Source organism: Phalangium opilio, unplaced genomic scaffold (genome assembly GCF_054372755.1).
Source record: "Phalangium opilio isolate 3A_F unplaced genomic scaffold, DU_Popi_V2 ptg000098l_1, whole genome shotgun sequence".
Taxonomy (NCBI): domain Eukaryota; kingdom Metazoa; phylum Arthropoda; class Arachnida; order Opiliones; family Phalangiidae; genus Phalangium; species Phalangium opilio.
The window spans coordinates 235,833-252,500 of record NW_028324201.1 but is presented as its reverse complement, the minus strand read 5'-3'; the positions used below and the strand labels follow the sequence as shown (position 1 = coordinate 252,500).

Genomic DNA, 16,668 nt, shown 5'->3' with positions numbered 1-16,668 from the left:
AGTTTTTACGTTGTTTATAGAAATTCTACCAATTTAACTTGCGTTCAGGGGGCTCAGTGGCGCAATGGTAGCGCGTCTGACTCCAGATCAGAAGGGTGCGTGTTCGAATCACGTCCGGGTCAAACAAATAATAAAATTTAGTTTTTACGTTGTTTATAGAATTTCTACCAATTTAACCTTCGTTCACGGGTCTCGGTGGCACAATGGTAGCGCGTCTGACTCCAGATCAGGAGGCTGCGTGTTCGAATTCTGTCCGGGTCAATTAAATAATAAAATTTAGTTTTTACGTTGTTTATAGAAATTCTACCAATTTAACTTTCGTTCAGGGGGCTCGGTGGCGCAATGGTAGCGCGTCTGACTCCAGAACAGAAGGCTGCGTGTTCGAATCACGTCCGGGTAATAGTTATAATAAAAATTAGGTTTTAAATTGTTTATAAAATTCTAACAATTAAACCTTCGTAAAGGGAGCGGTGGAGCATTGGTAGCGCGTCTGACTCCAGATCAGGAGGCTGCGTGTTCGAATCACGTCCGGGTCATAGAAATAATAAAAATTAGGTTTTAAATTGTTTATAAAATTCTACCAATTAAACATTCGTTCAGGGGGCTCGGTGGCGCAATGGTAGCGCGTCTGACTCCAGATCAGGAGGCTGCGTGTTCGAATCACGTCCTGGTCATAGAAATAATAAAAATTAGGTTTTAAATTGTTTATAAAATACTACCAATAAAACCTTCGTAAAGGGAGCGGTGGAGCAATGGTAGCGCGTCTGACTCCAGATCAGAAGGCTGCGTGTTCGAATCACGTCCGGGTCAAAGAAATAATTAAAATCAGTATTTAAGTGGTTTTTAGAATTCTACCAATTAAACCTTCGTTCAGGGGGCTCGGTGGCGCAATGGTAGCACGTCTGACTCCAGGTCAGGAGGCTGCGTTTTCGAATCACGTCCGGGTCAAAGAAATAAAAAAAATCAGTATTTAAGTGGTTTTTAGAATTCTACCAATTAAACCTTCGTTCAGGGGGCTCGGTGGCGCAATGGTAGCGCGTCTGACTCCAGATCAGGAGGCTGCGTTTTCGAATCACGTCCGGGTCAAACAAATAATAAAATTTAGTTTTTACGTTGTTTATAGAAATTTTACCAATTTAACCTTCGTTCAGGGGGCTCGGTGGCACAATGGTAGCGCGTCTGATTCCAGATCAGAAGGCTGCGTGTTCGAATCACGTCCGGGTCAACCAAATAATAAAATTTAGTTTTTACGTTGTTTATAGAAATTCTACCAATTTAACCTTCGTTCAGGGGGCTCGGTGGCACAATGGTAGCGCGTCTGACTCCAGATCAGGAGGCTGCGTGTTCGAATCACGTCCGGGTCAATTAAATAATAAAATTTAGTTTTTACGTTGTTTATAGAAATTCTACCAATTTAACTTGCGTTTAGGGGGCTCGGTGGCGCGATGGTAGCACGTCTGACTCCAGATCAGAAGGCTGCGTGTTCGAATCACGTCCGGGTCAAAGAAATAATAAAAATTAGGTTTTAAGTTGTTTATAAAATTCTACCAATTAAACCTTCGTAAAGGGATCGGTGGAGCAATGGTAGCGCGTCTGACTCCAGATCAGAAGGCTGCGTGTTCGAATCACGTCCGGGTCATAGAAATAATAAAAAGCAGTTTTTAATAGTTTTTAGAATTCTACCAATTAAACCTTCGTAAAGGGGGCTCGGTGGCGCAATGGTAGCGCGTCTGACTCCAGAACAGAAGGCTGCGTGTTCGAATCACGTCCGGGTCATAGAAATAATAAAAATTAGGTTTTAAATTGTTTATAAAATTCTACCAATTAAACCTTCGTAAAGGGATCGGTGGCGCAATGGTAGAACGTCTGACTCCAGATCAGGAGGCTGCGTGTTCGAATCACGTCCGGGTCAAACAAATAATAAAATTTAGTTTTTACGTTTTTTATAGAAATTTTACCAATTTAACCTTCGTTCAGGGGTCTCGGTGGCGCAATGGTAGCGCGTCTGACTCCATATCAGAAGGCTGCGTGTTCCAATCACGTCCGGGACAAAGAAATAATAAAACTTAGTTTTTAAGTTGTTTATAGAATTCTACCAATTAAACTTCGTAAAGGGGGCTCGTTGGCGCAATGGTAGCGCGTCTGACTCCATATCAGAAGGCTGCGTGTTGGAATCACGTACGGGACAAAGAATTAATAAAAATCAGTTTTTAATAGTTTTTATAATTCTACCAATTAAACCTTCGTAAAGGGATCGGTGGAGCCATGGTATCGCGTCTGACTCCAGATCAGAAGGCTGCGTGTTCGAATCACGTCCGGGTCAAAGAAATAATAAAAATCAGCTTTTAAGTTGTTTTAGTGTTCTAACAATTAAACTTTCGTTCAGGGGGCTCGGTGGCGCAATGGTAGCGCGTCTGACTCCAGATCAGGAGGCTGCGTGTTCGAATCATGTCCGGGTCAAACAAAAAATAAAATTTAGTTTTTACGTTTTTTTATAGAAATTCTACCAATTTAACCTTCGTTCAGGGGGCTCGGTGGCGCAATGGTAGCGCGTTTGACTCCAGATCAGAAAGCTGCGTGTTCGAATCACGTCCGGGGCAATTAAGTAATAAAATTTAGATTTTACGTTGTTTATAGAAATTCTACCAATTTAACTTTCGTTCAGGGGGCTCGGTGGCGCAATGGTAGCGCGTCTGACTCCATATCAGAAGGCTGCGTGTTGGAATCACGTCCGAGACAAAGAATTAATAAAAATCAGTTTTTAATAGTTTTTAGAATTCTACCAATTAAACCTTCGTAAAGGGGGCTCGGTGGCGCAATGGTAGCGCGTCTGACTCCAGAACAGAAGGCTGCGTGTTCGAATCACGTCCGGGTCATAGAAATAATAAAAATTAGGTTTTAAATTGTTTATAAAATTCTACCAATATATCCTTCGTAAAGGGATCGGTGGCGCAATGGTAGCGCGTCTGACTCCAGATCAGGAGGCTGCTTGTTCGAATCACGTCCGGGTCAAACAAATAATAAAAATTAGTTTTTACGTTGTTTATGGAAATTCTACCAATTTAACCTTCGTTCAGAGGGCTCTGTGGCGCAATGGTAGCGCGTCTGATCCAGATCAGAAGGCTGCGTGTTCCAATCACGTCCGGGTCAAAGAAATAATAAAACTTAGTTTTTAAGTTGTTTATAGAATTCTACCAATTAAACTTCGTAAAGGGGGCTCGGTGGCGCAATGGTAGCGCGTCTGACTCCATATCAGAAGGCTGCGTGTTGGAATCACGTCCGAGACAAAGAAATAATAAAAATCAGTTTTTAATAGTTTTTAGAATTCTACCAATTAAACCTTCGTAAAGGGGGCTCGGTGGCGCAATGGTAGCGCGTCTGACTCCAGAACAGAAGGCTGCGTGTTCGAATCACGTCCGGGTCATAGAAATAATAAAAATTAGGTTTTAAATTGTTTATAAAATTCTACCAATTAAACCTTCGTAAAGGGATCGGTGGCGCAGTGGTAGCGCGTCTGACTCCAGATCAGGAGGCTGCTTGTTCGAATCACGTCCGGGTCAAAGAAATAATAAAACTTAGTTTTTACGTTGTTTATAGAAATTCTACCAATTTAACTTTCGTTCAGGGGGCTCGGTGGCGCAATGGTAGCGCGTCTGACTCCAGATCAGGAGGCTGCGTGTTCGAATCACGTCCGGGTCAATTAAATAATAAAATTTAGTTTTTACGTTGTTTATAGAAATTCTACCAATTTAACTTTCGATCAGTGGGCTCGGTGGCTCAATGGTAGCGCGTCTGACTCCAGAACAGAAGGCTGCGTGTTCGAATCACGTCCGGGTCATAGAAATAATAAAAATTAGGTTTTAAATTGTTTATAAAATTCTACCAATTGAACCTTTGTAAAGGGAGTGGTGGAGCAATGGTAGCGCGTCTGACTCCAGATCAGAAGGCTGCGTGTTCGAATCACGTCCGGGTCAAAGAAATAATAAAAATCAGCTTTTAAGTTGTTTTAGAGTTGTACCAATTAAACTTTCGTTCAGGGGGCTCGGTGACGCAATGGTAGCGCGTCTGACTCCAGATCAGGAGGTTGCGTGTTCGAATCACGTCCGGGTCAAACAAATAATAAAATTTAGTTTTTACGTTTTTTATAGAAATTCTACCAATTTAACCTTCGTTCAGGGGGCTCGGTGGCGCAATGGTAGCGCGTCTGACTCCAGATCAGAAAGCTGCGTGTTCGAATCACGTCCGGGTCAAAGAAATAATAAAACTTCGTTTTTAAGTTGTTTATAGAATTCTACCAATTAAACTTCTTAAAGGGGGCTCGGTGGCGCAATGGTAGCGCGTCTGACTCCATATCAGAAGGCTGCGTGTTGGAATCACGTCCGAGACAAAGAATTAATAAAAATCAGTTTTTAATAGTTTTTAGAATTCTACCAATTAAACCTTCGTAAAGGGGGCTCGGTGGCGCAATGGTAGCGCGTCTGACTCCAGAACAGAAGGCTGCGTGTTCGAATCACGTCCGGGTCATAGAAATAATAAAAATTAGGTTTTAAATTGTTTATAAAATTCTACCAATATATCCTTCGTAAAGGGATCGGTGGCGCAATGGTAGCGCGTCTGACTCCAGATCAGGAGGCTGCTTGTTCGAATCACGTCCGGGTCAAACAAATAATAAAAATTAGTTTTTACGTTGTTTATGGAAATTCTACCAATTTAACCTTCGTTCAGAGGGCTCTGTGGCGCAATGGTAGCGCGTCTGATCCAGATCAGAAGGCTGCGTGTTCCAATCACGTCCGGGTCAAAGAAATAATAAAACTTAGTTTTAAGTTGTTTATAGAATTCTACCAATTAAACTTCGTAAAGGGGGCTCGGTGGCGCAATGGTAGCGCGTCTGACTCCATATCAGAAGGCTGCGTGTTGGAATCACGTCCGAGACAAAGAAATAATAAAAATCAGTTTTTAATAGTTTTTAGAATTCTACCAATTAAACCTTCGTAAAGGGGGCTCGGTGGCGCAATGGTAGCGCGTCTGACTCCAGAACAGAAGGCTGCGTGTTCGAATCACGTCCGGGTCATAGAAATAATAAAAATTAGGTTTTAAATTGTTTATAAAATTCTACCAATTAAACCTTCGTAAAGGGATCGGTGGCGCAGTGGTAGCGCGTCTGACTCCAGATCAGGAGGCTGCTTGTTCGAATCACGTCCGGGTCAAACAAATAATAAAAATTAGTTTTTACGTTGTTTATAGAAATTCTACCAATTTAACTTTCGTTCAGGGGGCTCGGTGGCGCAATGGTAGCGCGTCTGACTCCAGATCAGGAGGCTGCGTGTTCGAATCACGTCCGGGTCAATTAAATAATAAAATTTAGTTTTTACGTTGTTTATAGAAATTCTACCAATTTAACTTTCGATCAGTGGGCTCGGTGGCTCAATGGTAGCGCGTCTGACTCCAGAACAGAAGGCTGCGTGTTCGAATCACGTCCGGGTCATAGAAATAATAAAAATTAGGTTTTAAATTGTTTATAAAATTCTACCAATTGAACCTTTGTAAAGGGAGTGGTGGAGCAATGGTAGCGCGTCTGACTCCAGATCAGAAGGCTGCGTGTTCGAATCACGTCCGGGTCAAAGAAATAATAAAAATCAGCTTTTAAGTTGTTTTAGAGTTGTACCAATTAAACTTTCGTTCAGGGGGCTCGGTGACGCAATGGTAGCGCGTCTGACTCCAGATCAGGAGGTTGCGTGTTCGAATCACGTCCGGGTCAAACAAATAATAAAATTTAGTTTTTACGTTTTTTATAGAAATTCTACCAATTTAACCTTCGTTCAGGGGGCTCGGTGGCGCAATGGTAGCGCGTCTGACTCCAGATCAGAAAGCTGCGTGTTCGAATCACGTCCGGGTCAAAGAAATAATAAAACTTCGTTTTTAAGTTGTTTATAGAATTCTACCAATTAAACTTCTTAAAGGGGGCTCGGTGGCGCAATGGTAGCGCGTCTGACTCCATATCAGAAGGCTGCCTGTTGGAATCACGTCCGGGTCAAAGAATTAATAAAAATCAGTTTTTAAGTTGTTTTTAGAATTCTACCAATTAAACCTTCGTAAAGGGGGCTTGGTGGCGCAATGGTAGCGCATCTGACTTCAGATCAGAAGGCTGCGTGTTCGAATCACGTCCGGGTCAAAGAAATAATAAAAATCAGTTTTTAAGTTGTTTTTAGAATTCTACCAATTAAACCTTCGTTCAAAGGGCTCGGTGGCGCAATGGTAGCGCGTCTGACTCCAGATCAGGAGGCTGCGTGTTCGAATCACGTCCGGGTCATAGAAATAATAAAAATTAGGTTTTAAATTGTTTATAAAATTCTACCAATTAAACCTTCGTAAAGGGAGCGGTGGAGCAATGGTAGCGCGTCTGACTCCATATCAGAAGGCTGCCTGTTGGAATCACGTCCGGGTCAAAGAATTAATAAAAATCAGTTTTTAAGTTGTTTTTAGAATTCTACCAATTAAACCTTCGTAAAGGGGGCTTGGTGGCGCAATGGTAGCGCATCTGACTTCAGATCAGAAGGCTGCGTGTTCGAATCACGTCCGGGTCAAAGAAATAATAAAAATCAGTTTTTAAGTTGTTTTTAGAATTCTACCAATTAAACCTTCGTTCAAAGGGCTCGGTGGCGCAATGGTAGCGCGTCTGACTCCAGATCAGAAGGCTGCGTGTTCGAATCACGTCCGGGTCATAGAAATAATAAAAAGCAGTTTTTAATAGTTTTTAGAATTCTACCAATTAAACCTTCGTAAAGGGGGCTCGGTGGCGCAATGGTAGCGCGTCTGACTCCAGAACAGAAGGCTGCGTGTTCGAATCACGTCCGGGTCATAGAAATAATAAAAATTAGGTTTTAAATTGTTTATAAAATTCTACCAATTAAACCTTCGTAAAGGGATCGGTGGCGCAATGGTAGAACGTCTGACTCCAGATCAGGAGGCTGCGTGTTCGAATCACGTCCGGGTCAAACAAATAATAAAATTTAGTTTTTACGTTTTTTATAGAAATTTTACCAATTTAACCTTCGTTCAGGGGTCTCGGTGGCGCAATGGTAGCGCGTCTAACTCCAGATCAGGAGGCTGCTTGTTCGAATCACGTCCGGGTCAAACAAATAATAAAAATTAGTTTTTACGTTGTTTATAGAAATTCTACCAATTTAACTTTCGTTCAGGGGGCTCGGTGGCGCAATGGTAGCGCGTCTGACTCCAGATCAGGAGGCTGCGTGTTCGAATCACGTCCGGGTCAATTAAATAATAAAATTTAGTTTTTACGTTGTTTATAGAAATTCTACCAATTTAACTTTCGATCAGTGGGCTCGGTGGCTCAATGGTAGCGCGTCTGACTCCAGAACAGAAGGCTGCGTGTTCGAATCACGTCCGGGTCATAGAAATAATAAAAATTAGGTTTTAAATTGTTTATAAAATTCTACCAATTGAACCTTTGTAAAGGGAGTGGTGGAGCAATGGTAGCGCGTCTGACTCCAGATCAGAAGGCTGCGTGTTCGAATCACGTCCGGGTCAAAGAAATAATAAAAATCAGCTTTTAAGTTGTTTTAGAGTTGTACCAATTAAACTTTCGTTCAGGGGGCTCGGTGACGCAATGGTAGCGCGTCTGACTCCAGATCAGGAGGTTGCGTGTTCGAATCACGTCCGGGTCAAACAAATAATAAAATTTAGTTTTTACGTTTTTTATAGAAATTCTACCAATTTAACCTTCGTTCAGGGGGCTCGGTGGCGCAATGGTAGCGCGTCTGACTCCAGATCAGAAAGCTGCGTGTTCGAATCACGTCCGGGTCAAAGAAATAATAAAACTTCGTTTTTAAGTTGTTTATAGAATTCTACCAATTAAACTTCTTAAAGGGGGCTCGGTGGCGCAATGGTAGCGCGTCTGACTCCATATCAGAAGGCTGCCTGTTGGAATCACGTCCGGGTCAAAGAATTAATAAAAATCAGTTTTTAAGTTGTTTTTAGAATTCTACCAATTAAACCTTCGTAAAGGGGGCTTGGTGGCGCAATGGTAGCGCATCTGACTTCAGATCAGAAGGCTGCGTGTTCGAATCACGTCCGGGTCAAAGAAATAATAAAAATCAGTTTTTAAGTTGTTTTTAGAATTCTACCAATTAAACCTTCGTTCAAAGGGCTCGGTGGCGCAATGGTAGCGCGTCTGACTCCAGATCAGGAGGCTGCGTGTTCGAATCACGTCCGGGTCATAGAAATAATAAAAATTAGGTTTTAAATTGTTTATAAAATTCTACCAATTAAACCTTCGTAAAGGGAGCGGTGGAGCAATGGTAGCGCGTCTGACTCCATATCAGAAGGCTGCCTGTTGGAATCACGTCCGGGTCAAAGAATTAATAAAAATCAGTTTTTAAGTTGTTTTTAGAATTCTACCAATTAAACCTTCGTAAAGGGGGCTTGGTGGCGCAATGGTAGCGCATCTGACTTCAGATCAGAAGGCTGCGTGTTCGAATCACGTCCGGGTCAAAGAAATAATAAAAATCAGTTTTTAAGTTGTTTTTAGAATTCTACCAATTAAACCTTCGTTCAAAGGGCTCGGTGGCGCAATGGTAGCGCGTCTGACTCCAGATCAGAAGGCTGCGTGTTCGAATCACGTCCGGGTCATAGAAATAATAAAAAGCAGTTTTTAATAGTTTTTAGAATTCTACCAATTAAACCTTCGTAAAGGGGGCTCGGTGGCGCAATGGTAGCGCGTCTGACTCCAGAACAGAAGGCTGCGTGTTCGAATCACGTCCGGGTCATAGAAATAATAAAAATTAGGTTTTAAATTGTTTATAAAATTCTACCAATTAAACCTTCGTAAAGGGATCGGTGGCGCAATGGTAGAACGTCTGACTCCAGATCAGGAGGCTGCGTGTTCGAATCACGTCCGGGTCAAACAAATAATAAAATTTAGTTTTTACGTTTTTTATAGAAATTTTACCAATTTAACCTTCGTTCAGGGGTCTCGGTGGCGCAATGGTAGCGCGTCTAACTCCAGATCAGGAGGCTGCTTGTTCGAATCACGTCCGGGTCAAACAAATAATAAAAATTAGTTTTTACGTTGTTTATAGAAATTCTACCAATTTAACTTTCGTTCAGGGGGCTCGGTGGCGCAATGGTAGCGCGTCTGACTCCAGATCAGGAGGCTGCGTGTTCGAATCACGTCCGGGTCAATTAAATAATAAAATTTAGTTTTTACGTTGTTTATAGAAATTCTACCAATTTAACTTTCGATCAGTGGGCTCGGTGGCTCAATGGTAGCGCGTCTGACTCCAGAACAGAAGGCTGCGTGTTCGAATCACGTCCGGGTCATAGAAATAATAAAAATTAGGTTTTAAATTGTTTATAAAATTCTACCAATTGAACCTTTGTAAAGGGAGTGGTGGAGCAATGGTAGCGCGTCTGACTCCAGATCAGAAGGCTGCGTGTTCGAATCACGTCCGGGTCAAAGAAATAATAAAAATCAGCTTTTAAGTTGTTTTAGAGTTGTACCAATTAAACTTTCGTTCAGGGGGCTCGGTGACGCAATGGTAGCGCGTCTGACTCCAGATCAGGAGGTTGCGTGTTCGAATCACGTCCGGGTCAAACAAATAATAAAATTTAGTTTTTACGTTTTTTATAGAAATTCTACCAATTTAACCTTCGTTCAGGGGGCTCGGTGGCGCAATGGTAGCGCGTCTGACTCCAGATCAGAAAGCTGCGTGTTCGAATCACGTCCGGGTCAAAGAAATAATAAAACTTCGTTTTTAAGTTGTTTATAGAATTCTACCAATTAAACTTCTTAAAGGGGGCTCGGTGGCGCAATGGTAGCGCGTCTGACTCCATATCAGAAGGCTGCCTGTTGGAATCACGTCCGGGTCAAAGAATTAATAAAAATCAGTTTTTAAGTTGTTTTTAGAATTCTACCAATTAAACCTTCGTAAAGGGGGCTTGGTGGCGCAATGGTAGCGCATCTGACTTCAGATCAGAAGGCTGCGTGTTCGAATCACGTCCGGGTCAAAGAAATAATAAAAATCAGTTTTTAAGTTGTTTTTAGAATTCTACCAATTAAACCTTCGTTCAAAGGGCTCGGTGGCGCAATGGTAGCGCGTCTGACTCCAGATCAGGAGGCTGCGTGTTCGAATCACGTCCGGGTCATAGAAATAATAAAAATTAGGTTTTAAATTGTTTATAAAATTCTACCAATTAAACCTTCGTAAAGGGAGCGGTGGAGCAATGGTAGCGCGTCTGACTCCATATCAGAAGGCTGCCTGTTGGAATCACGTCCGGGTCAAAGAATTAATAAAAATCAGTTTTTAAGTTGTTTTTAGAATTCTACCAATTAAACCTTCGTAAAGGGGGCTTGGTGGCGCAATGGTAGCGCATCTGACTTCAGATCAGAAGGCTGCGTGTTCGAATCACGTCCGGGTCAAAGAAATAATAAAAATCAGTTTTTAAGTTGTTTTTAGAATTCTACCAATTAAACCTTCGTTCAAAGGGCTCGGTGGCGCAATGGTAGCGCGTCTGACTCCAGATCAGAAGGCTGCGTGTTCGAATCACGTCCGGGTCATAGAAATAATAAAAAGCAGTTTTTAATAGTTTTTAGAATTCTACCAATTAAACCTTCGTAAAGGGGGCTCGGTGGCGCAATGGTAGCGCGTCTGACTCCAGAACAGAAGGCTGCGTGTTCGAATCACGTCCGGGTCATAGAAATAATAAAAATTAGGTTTTAAATTGTTTATAAAATTCTACCAATTAAACCTTCGTAAAGGGATCGGTGGCGCAATGGTAGAACGTCTGACTCCAGATCAGGAGGCTGCGTGTTCGAATCACGTCCGGGTCAAACAAATAATAAAATTTAGTTTTTACGTTTTTTATAGAAATTTTACCAATTTAACCTTCGTTCAGGGGTCTCGGTGGCGCAATGGTAGCGCGTCTAACTCCAGATCAGGAGGCTGCTTGTTCGAATCACGTCCGGGTCAAACAAATAATAAAAATTAGTTTTTACGTTGTTTATAGAAATTCTACCAATTTAACTTTCGTTCAGGGGGCTCGGTGGCGCAATGGTAGCGCGTCTGACTCCAGATCAGGAGGCTGCGTGTTCGAATCACGTCCGGGTCAATTAAATAATAAAATTTAGTTTTTACGTTGTTTATAGAAATTCTACCAATTTAACTTTCGATCAGTGGGCTCGGTGGCTCAATGGTAGCGCGTCTGACTCCAGAACAGAAGGCTGCGTGTTCGAATCACGTCCGGGTCATAGAAATAATAAAAATTAGGTTTTAAATTGTTTATAAAATTCTACCAATTGAACCTTTGTAAAGGGAGTGGTGGAGCAATGGTAGCGCGTCTGACTCCAGATCAGAAGGCTGCGTGTTCGAATCACGTCCGGGTCAAAGAAATAATAAAAATCAGCTTTTAAGTTGTTTTAGAGTTGTACCAATTAAACTTTCGTTCAGGGGGCTCGGTGACGCAATGGTAGCGCGTCTGACTCCAGATCAGGAGGTTGCGTGTTCGAATCACGTCCGGGTCAAACAAATAATAAAATTTAGTTTTTACGTTTTTTATAGAAATTCTACCAATTTAACCTTCGTTCAGGGGGCTCGGTGGCGCAATGGTAGCGCGTCTGACTCCAGATCAGAAAGCTGCGTGTTCGAATCACGTCCGGGTCAAAGAAATAATAAAACTTCGTTTTTAAGTTGTTTATAGAATTCTACCAATTAAACTTCTTAAAGGGGGCTCGGTGGCGCAATGGTAGCGCGTCTGACTCCATATCAGAAGGCTGCCTGTTGGAATCACGTCCGGGTCAAAGAATTAATAAAAATCAGTTTTTAAGTTGTTTTTAGAATTCTACCAATTAAACCTTCGTAAAGGGGGCTTGGTGGCGCAATGGTAGCGCATCTGACTTCAGATCAGAAGGCTGCGTGTTCGAATCACGTCCGGGTCAAAGAAATAATAAAAATCAGTTTTTAAGTTGTTTTTAGAATTCTACCAATTAAACCTTCGTTCAAAGGGCTCGGTGGCGCAATGGTAGCGCGTCTGACTCCAGATCAGGAGGCTGCGTGTTCGAATCACGTCCGGGTCATAGAAATAATAAAAATTAGGTTTTAAATTGTTTATAAAATTCTACCAATTAAACCTTCGTAAAGGGAGCGGTGGAGCAATGGTAGCGCGTCTGACTCCATATCAGAAGGCTGCCTGTTGGAATCACGTCCGGGTCAAAGAATTAATAAAAATCAGTTTTTAAGTTGTTTTTAGAATTCTACCAATTAAACCTTCGTAAAGGGGGCTTGGTGGCGCAATGGTAGCGCATCTGACTTCAGATCAGAAGGCTGCGTGTTCGAATCACGTCCGGGTCAAAGAAATAATAAAAATCAGTTTTTAAGTTGTTTTTAGAATTCTACCAATTAAACCTTCGTTCAAAGGGCTCGGTGGCGCAATGGTAGCGCGTCTGACTCCAGATCAGAAGGCTGCGTGTTCGAATCACGTCCGGGTCATAGAAATAATAAAAAGCAGTTTTTAATAGTTTTTAGAATTCTACCAATTAAACCTTCGTAAAGGGGGCTCGGTGGCGCAATGGTAGCGCGTCTGACTCCAGAACAGAAGGCTGCGTGTTCGAATCACGTCCGGGTCATAGAAATAATAAAAATTAGGTTTTAAATTGTTTATAAAATTCTACCAATTAAACCTTCGTAAAGGGATCGGTGGCGCAATGGTAGAACGTCTGACTCCAGATCAGGAGGCTGCGTGTTCGAATCACGTCCGGGTCAAACAAATAATAAAATTTAGTTTTTACGTTTTTTATAGAAATTTTACCAATTTAACCTTCGTTCAGGGGTCTCGGTGGCGCAATGGTAGCGCGTCTAACTCCAGATCAGAAGGCTGCGTGTTCGAATCACGTCCGGGTCATAGAAATAATAAAAATTAGGTTTTAAATTGTTTATAAAATTCTACCAATTAAACCTTCGTAAAGGGAGCGGTGGCGCAATGGTAGCGCGTCTGACTCCAGAACAGAAGGCTGCGTGTTCGAATCACGTCCGGGTCAAACAAATAATAAAAATTAGTTTTTACGTTGTTTATGGAAATTCTACCAATTTAACCTTCGTTCAGAGGGCGCTGTGGCGCAATGGTAGCGCGTCTGACTCCATATCAGAAGGCTGCGTGTTGGAATCACGTACGGGACAAAGAATTAATAAAAATCAGTTTTTAATAGTTTTTATAATTCTACCAATTAAACCTTCGTAAAGGGATCGGTGGAGCCATGGTATCGCGTCTGACTCCAGATCAGAAGGCTGCGTGTTCGAATCACGTCCGGGTCAAAGAAATAATAAAAATCAGCTTTTAAGTTGTTTTAGTGTTCTACCAATTAAACTTTCGTTCAGGGGGCTCGGTGGCGCAATGGTAGCGCGTCTGACTCCAGATCAGGAGGCTGCGTGTTCGAATCATGTCCGGGTCAAACAAAAAATAAAATTTAGTTTTTACGTTTTTTTATAGAAATTCTACCAATTTAACCTTCGTTCAGGGGGCTCGGTGGCGCAATGGTAGCGCGTTTGACTCCAGATCAGAAAGCTGCGTGTTCGAATCACGTCCGGGGCAATTAAGTAATAAAATTTAGATTTTACGTTGTTTATAGAAATTCTACCAATTTAACTTTCGTTCAGGGGGCTCGGTGGCGCAATGGTAGCGCGTCTGACTCCATATCAGAAGGCTGCGTGTTGGAATCACGTCCGAGACAAAGAATTAATAAAAATCAGTTTTTAATAGTTTTTAGAATTCTACCAATTAAACCTTCGTAAAGGGGGCTCGGTGGCGCAATGGTAGCGCGTCTGACTCCAGAACAGAAGGCTGCGTGTTCGAATCACGTCCGGGTCATAGAAATAATAAAAATTAGGTTTTAAATTGTTTATAAAATTCTACCAATATATCCTTCGTAAAGGGATCGGTGGCGCAATGGTAGCGCGTCTGACTCCAGATCAGGAGGCTGCTTGTTCGAATCACGTCCGGGTCAAACAAATAATAAAAATTAGTTTTTACGTTGTTTATGGAAATTCTACCAATTTAACCTTCGTTCAGAGGGCTCTGTGGCGCAATGGTAGCGCGTCTGATCCAGATCAGAAGGCTGCGTGTTCCAATCACTTCCGGGTCAAAGAAATAATAAAACTTAGTTTTTAAGTTGTTTATAGAATTCTACCAATTAAACTTCGTAAAGGGGGCTCGGTGGCGCAATGGTAGCGCGTCTGACTCCATATCAGAAGGCTGCGTGTTGGAATCACGTCCGAGACAAAGAAATAATAAAAATCAGTTTTTAATAGTTTTTAGAATTCTACCAATTAAACCTTCGTAAAGGGGGCTCGGTGGCGCAATGGTAGCGCGTCTGACTCCAGAACAGAAGGCTGCGTGTTCGAATCACGTCCGGGTCATAGAAATAACAAGTCGGGAAAACCAAAATATTACCTCTCCGTGTCGAGAAGATTATATAACCTTAAGTATCCAATGAAAACGTCGACCTTTTTGCCCTCATCCTTTCCCGCGCTTTGCGCTTCCGCATTTCATCCTTACTCTCAACATTATCTTCCTCCATTTTACATATAAAAATCAAATACTCACAAAAAGAAGCGGCAAAAACCTGCTGGCTCTTTACAACCACTTAATTTGACTTAATATCCAATTTCCAACAACAATAATATACCGGTAGTTTAATTGACAACCTACTAGCATCGAAATTCTCATTAAGAATGGCTCCCGCGGATAAAAAACGGCAATTTTCAACTAGGTGGGCGTTATCTCATAAGATTTGAAAAATATCATTTGTCTTTTTTACCAATGCCTAACCGTTTGGATTTTTTAAAGCAGTCTTAGCACCAAAAAATATTTTTGAATGAGAATAAAAAAGGTCTGTCCTCTCGTAATTTTTTAAGCTTTTATCATGATTACTCTATACAACAGTAACAAGGAGTATAAACCCATTAGTGGAAGCAGTATTTTTTTCCCAAAACAATCTCGCTTATGTTTATGCAATGAATGAAAGATATCACAATGCACGGGCCTTGATAGATATAGGAGGCAATGAAGGAAATATATCGCATGCACGGGCCTTGGTAGATATAGGAGGCAATGATAATCTCTCTCTTTGCACGAGAGGTTTATCTTTAATATTTAAATAAATATAATTATTTTTAATTATTTTAATCTTCAATAATTAACATTAATAATAGTTAAATCGTTTAAAATAAAGTTATACTTATTATCTTCTCAAACTTTGCTAATATTGACGTTTAAAGTGAAGGGTACCCCTCTTCCCGCTTTCTTCAAATTTTGGGGTATATATACGATTCGTTTCCATTATAATAGTCAGGAAAAACCGCAAATGCGAAAACCTTTGGTAGCGATCCTACCTTAGGGAGGCTAGACGTTTCTCGTAACCCTAGCTGATCGCCGCGTATATCCTAAAACCAAACGATGATAATGGAGTAGAAGCCAATGATACAGATTGGTGTCTATGTGGAATAGACGGAAGACCAGTGGATGGTGGTGTTAGAAGCCAGTGTAAGTGCAGACGGGTGTCAATGTGGGATTGACAAAGAACAGAAGATGGTGGTGATTAGAAGCCAGTATGTACAGACTGGTGTCAACGTGGAATGGACGAAGACCAGAAGATGGTGGTGATTAGCAGCCAGTAAGAACAGACTAGTGTCCGTGTGGTGTGGACAAAGACCAGAAGATTGGTGGTGTGAGAACTCAAGTAGAGGAGCCATTTCCGTGACTGTGAAAGCAGTTCGGAAATGGCGAACACGTTTGCTCCGATACGCAAACTGCGAACGCGGTCACGTGGGTGTAACAACGGACAGACAGACAGACACACAGACACACAGACAGACACGGCCGTTACAGAACCTCTCCTGGACTACGTCACACGGAGAGGTAATAATAAAAATTAGTTTTTACGTTGTTTATGGAAATTCTACCAATTTAACCTTCGTTCAGAGGGCTCTGTGGCGCAATGGTAGCGCGTCTGATCCAGATCAGAAGGCTGCGTGTTCCAATCACGTCCGGGTCAAAGAAATAATAAAACTTAGTTTTTAAGTTGTTTATAGAATTCTACCAATTAAACTTCGTAAAGGGGGCTCGGTGGCGCAATGGTAGCGCGTCTGACTCCATATCAGAAGGCTGCGTGTTGGAATCACGTCCGAGACAAAGAAATAATAAAAATCAGTTTTTAATAGTTTTTAGAATTCTACCAATTAAACCTTCGTAAAGGGGGCTCGGTGGCGCAATGGTAGCGCGTCTGACTCCAGAACAGAAGGCTGCGTGTTCGAATCACGTCCGGGTCATAGAAATAATAAAAATTAGGTTTTAAATTGTTTATAAAATTCTACCAATTAAACCTTCGTAAAGGGATCGGTGGCGCAATGGTAGCGCGTCTGACTCCAGATCAGGAGGCTGCTTGTTCGAATCACGTCCGGGTCAAACAAATAATAAAAATTAGTTTTTACGTTGTTTATAGAAATTCTACCAATTTAACTTTCGTTCAGGGGGCTCGGTGGCGCAATGGTAGCGCGTCTGACTCCAGATCAGGAGGCTGCGTGTTCGAATCACGTCCGGGTCAATTAAATAATAAAATTTAGTTTTTACGTTGTTTATAGAAATTCTACCAATTTAACT

The 16,668-nt window shown here is 41.7% G+C and overlaps 44 non-coding genes across 44 annotated transcripts; all 44 read left to right on the top strand.

Annotated features, from left to right (window-relative positions):
* Positions 1 to 50: 50 nt before the first annotated feature.
* TRNAW-CCA (transfer RNA tryptophan (anticodon CCA)) lies at positions 51 to 122 on the top strand. The gene has a single exon. It is a non-coding gene; the product is annotated as a tRNA-Trp (tRNA).
* A 480-nt stretch (positions 123 to 602) lies between these two features.
* TRNAW-CCA (transfer RNA tryptophan (anticodon CCA)) lies at positions 603 to 674 on the top strand. The gene has a single exon. It is a non-coding gene; the product is annotated as a tRNA-Trp (tRNA).
* Positions 675 to 1,014: 340 nt separating this feature from the next.
* Positions 1,015 to 1,086, top strand: TRNAW-CCA (transfer RNA tryptophan (anticodon CCA)). The gene has a single exon. It is a non-coding gene; the product is annotated as a tRNA-Trp (tRNA).
* Positions 1,087 to 1,153: 67 nt separating this feature from the next.
* Positions 1,154 to 1,225, top strand: TRNAW-CCA (transfer RNA tryptophan (anticodon CCA)). The gene has a single exon. It is a non-coding gene; the product is annotated as a tRNA-Trp (tRNA).
* Positions 1,226 to 1,292: 67 nt separating this feature from the next.
* Positions 1,293 to 1,364, top strand: TRNAW-CCA (transfer RNA tryptophan (anticodon CCA)). Its single transcript has one exon. It is a non-coding gene; the product is annotated as a tRNA-Trp (tRNA).
* Positions 1,365 to 1,704: 340 nt separating this feature from the next.
* On the top strand, positions 1,705 to 1,776 carry TRNAW-CCA (transfer RNA tryptophan (anticodon CCA)). The gene has a single exon. It is a non-coding gene; the product is annotated as a tRNA-Trp (tRNA).
* A 203-nt stretch (positions 1,777 to 1,979) lies between these two features.
* On the top strand, positions 1,980 to 2,051 carry TRNAW-CCA (transfer RNA tryptophan (anticodon CCA)). The gene has a single exon. It is a non-coding gene; the product is annotated as a tRNA-Trp (tRNA).
* A 337-nt stretch (positions 2,052 to 2,388) lies between these two features.
* Positions 2,389 to 2,460, top strand: TRNAW-CCA (transfer RNA tryptophan (anticodon CCA)). Its single transcript has one exon. It is a non-coding gene; the product is annotated as a tRNA-Trp (tRNA).
* A 344-nt stretch (positions 2,461 to 2,804) lies between these two features.
* Positions 2,805 to 2,876, top strand: TRNAW-CCA (transfer RNA tryptophan (anticodon CCA)). Its single transcript has one exon. It is a non-coding gene; the product is annotated as a tRNA-Trp (tRNA).
* A 476-nt stretch (positions 2,877 to 3,352) lies between these two features.
* TRNAW-CCA (transfer RNA tryptophan (anticodon CCA)) lies at positions 3,353 to 3,424 on the top strand. Its single transcript has one exon. It is a non-coding gene; the product is annotated as a tRNA-Trp (tRNA).
* A 203-nt stretch (positions 3,425 to 3,627) lies between these two features.
* TRNAW-CCA (transfer RNA tryptophan (anticodon CCA)) lies at positions 3,628 to 3,699 on the top strand. The gene has a single exon. It is a non-coding gene; the product is annotated as a tRNA-Trp (tRNA).
* Positions 3,700 to 4,039: 340 nt separating this feature from the next.
* Positions 4,040 to 4,111, top strand: TRNAW-CCA (transfer RNA tryptophan (anticodon CCA)). The gene has a single exon. It is a non-coding gene; the product is annotated as a tRNA-Trp (tRNA).
* Positions 4,112 to 4,178: 67 nt separating this feature from the next.
* On the top strand, positions 4,179 to 4,250 carry TRNAW-CCA (transfer RNA tryptophan (anticodon CCA)). Its single transcript has one exon. It is a non-coding gene; the product is annotated as a tRNA-Trp (tRNA).
* Positions 4,251 to 4,452: 202 nt separating this feature from the next.
* On the top strand, positions 4,453 to 4,524 carry TRNAW-CCA (transfer RNA tryptophan (anticodon CCA)). Its single transcript has one exon. It is a non-coding gene; the product is annotated as a tRNA-Trp (tRNA).
* Positions 4,525 to 4,999: 475 nt separating this feature from the next.
* On the top strand, positions 5,000 to 5,071 carry TRNAW-CCA (transfer RNA tryptophan (anticodon CCA)). Its single transcript has one exon. It is a non-coding gene; the product is annotated as a tRNA-Trp (tRNA).
* Positions 5,072 to 5,274: 203 nt separating this feature from the next.
* Positions 5,275 to 5,346, top strand: TRNAW-CCA (transfer RNA tryptophan (anticodon CCA)). Its single transcript has one exon. It is a non-coding gene; the product is annotated as a tRNA-Trp (tRNA).
* Positions 5,347 to 5,686: 340 nt separating this feature from the next.
* On the top strand, positions 5,687 to 5,758 carry TRNAW-CCA (transfer RNA tryptophan (anticodon CCA)). The gene has a single exon. It is a non-coding gene; the product is annotated as a tRNA-Trp (tRNA).
* A 67-nt stretch (positions 5,759 to 5,825) lies between these two features.
* TRNAW-CCA (transfer RNA tryptophan (anticodon CCA)) lies at positions 5,826 to 5,897 on the top strand. The gene has a single exon. It is a non-coding gene; the product is annotated as a tRNA-Trp (tRNA).
* A 341-nt stretch (positions 5,898 to 6,238) lies between these two features.
* TRNAW-CCA (transfer RNA tryptophan (anticodon CCA)) lies at positions 6,239 to 6,310 on the top strand. The gene has a single exon. It is a non-coding gene; the product is annotated as a tRNA-Trp (tRNA).
* A 340-nt stretch (positions 6,311 to 6,650) lies between these two features.
* Positions 6,651 to 6,722, top strand: TRNAW-CCA (transfer RNA tryptophan (anticodon CCA)). The gene has a single exon. It is a non-coding gene; the product is annotated as a tRNA-Trp (tRNA).
* Positions 6,723 to 6,787: 65 nt separating this feature from the next.
* On the top strand, positions 6,788 to 6,859 carry TRNAW-CCA (transfer RNA tryptophan (anticodon CCA)). Its single transcript has one exon. It is a non-coding gene; the product is annotated as a tRNA-Trp (tRNA).
* Positions 6,860 to 7,201: 342 nt separating this feature from the next.
* On the top strand, positions 7,202 to 7,273 carry TRNAW-CCA (transfer RNA tryptophan (anticodon CCA)). The gene has a single exon. It is a non-coding gene; the product is annotated as a tRNA-Trp (tRNA).
* A 340-nt stretch (positions 7,274 to 7,613) lies between these two features.
* TRNAW-CCA (transfer RNA tryptophan (anticodon CCA)) lies at positions 7,614 to 7,685 on the top strand. Its single transcript has one exon. It is a non-coding gene; the product is annotated as a tRNA-Trp (tRNA).
* A 67-nt stretch (positions 7,686 to 7,752) lies between these two features.
* TRNAW-CCA (transfer RNA tryptophan (anticodon CCA)) lies at positions 7,753 to 7,824 on the top strand. Its single transcript has one exon. It is a non-coding gene; the product is annotated as a tRNA-Trp (tRNA).
* A 341-nt stretch (positions 7,825 to 8,165) lies between these two features.
* On the top strand, positions 8,166 to 8,237 carry TRNAW-CCA (transfer RNA tryptophan (anticodon CCA)). Its single transcript has one exon. It is a non-coding gene; the product is annotated as a tRNA-Trp (tRNA).
* Positions 8,238 to 8,577: 340 nt separating this feature from the next.
* On the top strand, positions 8,578 to 8,649 carry TRNAW-CCA (transfer RNA tryptophan (anticodon CCA)). Its single transcript has one exon. It is a non-coding gene; the product is annotated as a tRNA-Trp (tRNA).
* Positions 8,650 to 8,714: 65 nt separating this feature from the next.
* On the top strand, positions 8,715 to 8,786 carry TRNAW-CCA (transfer RNA tryptophan (anticodon CCA)). The gene has a single exon. It is a non-coding gene; the product is annotated as a tRNA-Trp (tRNA).
* A 342-nt stretch (positions 8,787 to 9,128) lies between these two features.
* On the top strand, positions 9,129 to 9,200 carry TRNAW-CCA (transfer RNA tryptophan (anticodon CCA)). Its single transcript has one exon. It is a non-coding gene; the product is annotated as a tRNA-Trp (tRNA).
* Positions 9,201 to 9,540: 340 nt separating this feature from the next.
* TRNAW-CCA (transfer RNA tryptophan (anticodon CCA)) lies at positions 9,541 to 9,612 on the top strand. Its single transcript has one exon. It is a non-coding gene; the product is annotated as a tRNA-Trp (tRNA).
* Positions 9,613 to 9,679: 67 nt separating this feature from the next.
* On the top strand, positions 9,680 to 9,751 carry TRNAW-CCA (transfer RNA tryptophan (anticodon CCA)). Its single transcript has one exon. It is a non-coding gene; the product is annotated as a tRNA-Trp (tRNA).
* A 341-nt stretch (positions 9,752 to 10,092) lies between these two features.
* On the top strand, positions 10,093 to 10,164 carry TRNAW-CCA (transfer RNA tryptophan (anticodon CCA)). Its single transcript has one exon. It is a non-coding gene; the product is annotated as a tRNA-Trp (tRNA).
* Positions 10,165 to 10,504: 340 nt separating this feature from the next.
* TRNAW-CCA (transfer RNA tryptophan (anticodon CCA)) lies at positions 10,505 to 10,576 on the top strand. The gene has a single exon. It is a non-coding gene; the product is annotated as a tRNA-Trp (tRNA).
* Positions 10,577 to 10,641: 65 nt separating this feature from the next.
* Positions 10,642 to 10,713, top strand: TRNAW-CCA (transfer RNA tryptophan (anticodon CCA)). Its single transcript has one exon. It is a non-coding gene; the product is annotated as a tRNA-Trp (tRNA).
* A 342-nt stretch (positions 10,714 to 11,055) lies between these two features.
* On the top strand, positions 11,056 to 11,127 carry TRNAW-CCA (transfer RNA tryptophan (anticodon CCA)). The gene has a single exon. It is a non-coding gene; the product is annotated as a tRNA-Trp (tRNA).
* Positions 11,128 to 11,467: 340 nt separating this feature from the next.
* Positions 11,468 to 11,539, top strand: TRNAW-CCA (transfer RNA tryptophan (anticodon CCA)). Its single transcript has one exon. It is a non-coding gene; the product is annotated as a tRNA-Trp (tRNA).
* Positions 11,540 to 11,606: 67 nt separating this feature from the next.
* TRNAW-CCA (transfer RNA tryptophan (anticodon CCA)) lies at positions 11,607 to 11,678 on the top strand. The gene has a single exon. It is a non-coding gene; the product is annotated as a tRNA-Trp (tRNA).
* Positions 11,679 to 12,019: 341 nt separating this feature from the next.
* TRNAW-CCA (transfer RNA tryptophan (anticodon CCA)) lies at positions 12,020 to 12,091 on the top strand. The gene has a single exon. It is a non-coding gene; the product is annotated as a tRNA-Trp (tRNA).
* Positions 12,092 to 12,431: 340 nt separating this feature from the next.
* TRNAW-CCA (transfer RNA tryptophan (anticodon CCA)) lies at positions 12,432 to 12,503 on the top strand. The gene has a single exon. It is a non-coding gene; the product is annotated as a tRNA-Trp (tRNA).
* A 65-nt stretch (positions 12,504 to 12,568) lies between these two features.
* TRNAW-CCA (transfer RNA tryptophan (anticodon CCA)) lies at positions 12,569 to 12,640 on the top strand. The gene has a single exon. It is a non-coding gene; the product is annotated as a tRNA-Trp (tRNA).
* Positions 12,641 to 13,390: 750 nt separating this feature from the next.
* TRNAW-CCA (transfer RNA tryptophan (anticodon CCA)) lies at positions 13,391 to 13,462 on the top strand. Its single transcript has one exon. It is a non-coding gene; the product is annotated as a tRNA-Trp (tRNA).
* Positions 13,463 to 13,806: 344 nt separating this feature from the next.
* Positions 13,807 to 13,878, top strand: TRNAW-CCA (transfer RNA tryptophan (anticodon CCA)). The gene has a single exon. It is a non-coding gene; the product is annotated as a tRNA-Trp (tRNA).
* A 476-nt stretch (positions 13,879 to 14,354) lies between these two features.
* On the top strand, positions 14,355 to 14,426 carry TRNAW-CCA (transfer RNA tryptophan (anticodon CCA)). Its single transcript has one exon. It is a non-coding gene; the product is annotated as a tRNA-Trp (tRNA).
* A 1,839-nt stretch (positions 14,427 to 16,265) lies between these two features.
* Positions 16,266 to 16,337, top strand: TRNAW-CCA (transfer RNA tryptophan (anticodon CCA)). Its single transcript has one exon. It is a non-coding gene; the product is annotated as a tRNA-Trp (tRNA).
* A 203-nt stretch (positions 16,338 to 16,540) lies between these two features.
* Positions 16,541 to 16,612, top strand: TRNAW-CCA (transfer RNA tryptophan (anticodon CCA)). Its single transcript has one exon. It is a non-coding gene; the product is annotated as a tRNA-Trp (tRNA).
* Positions 16,613 to 16,668: the final 56 nt, after the last annotated feature.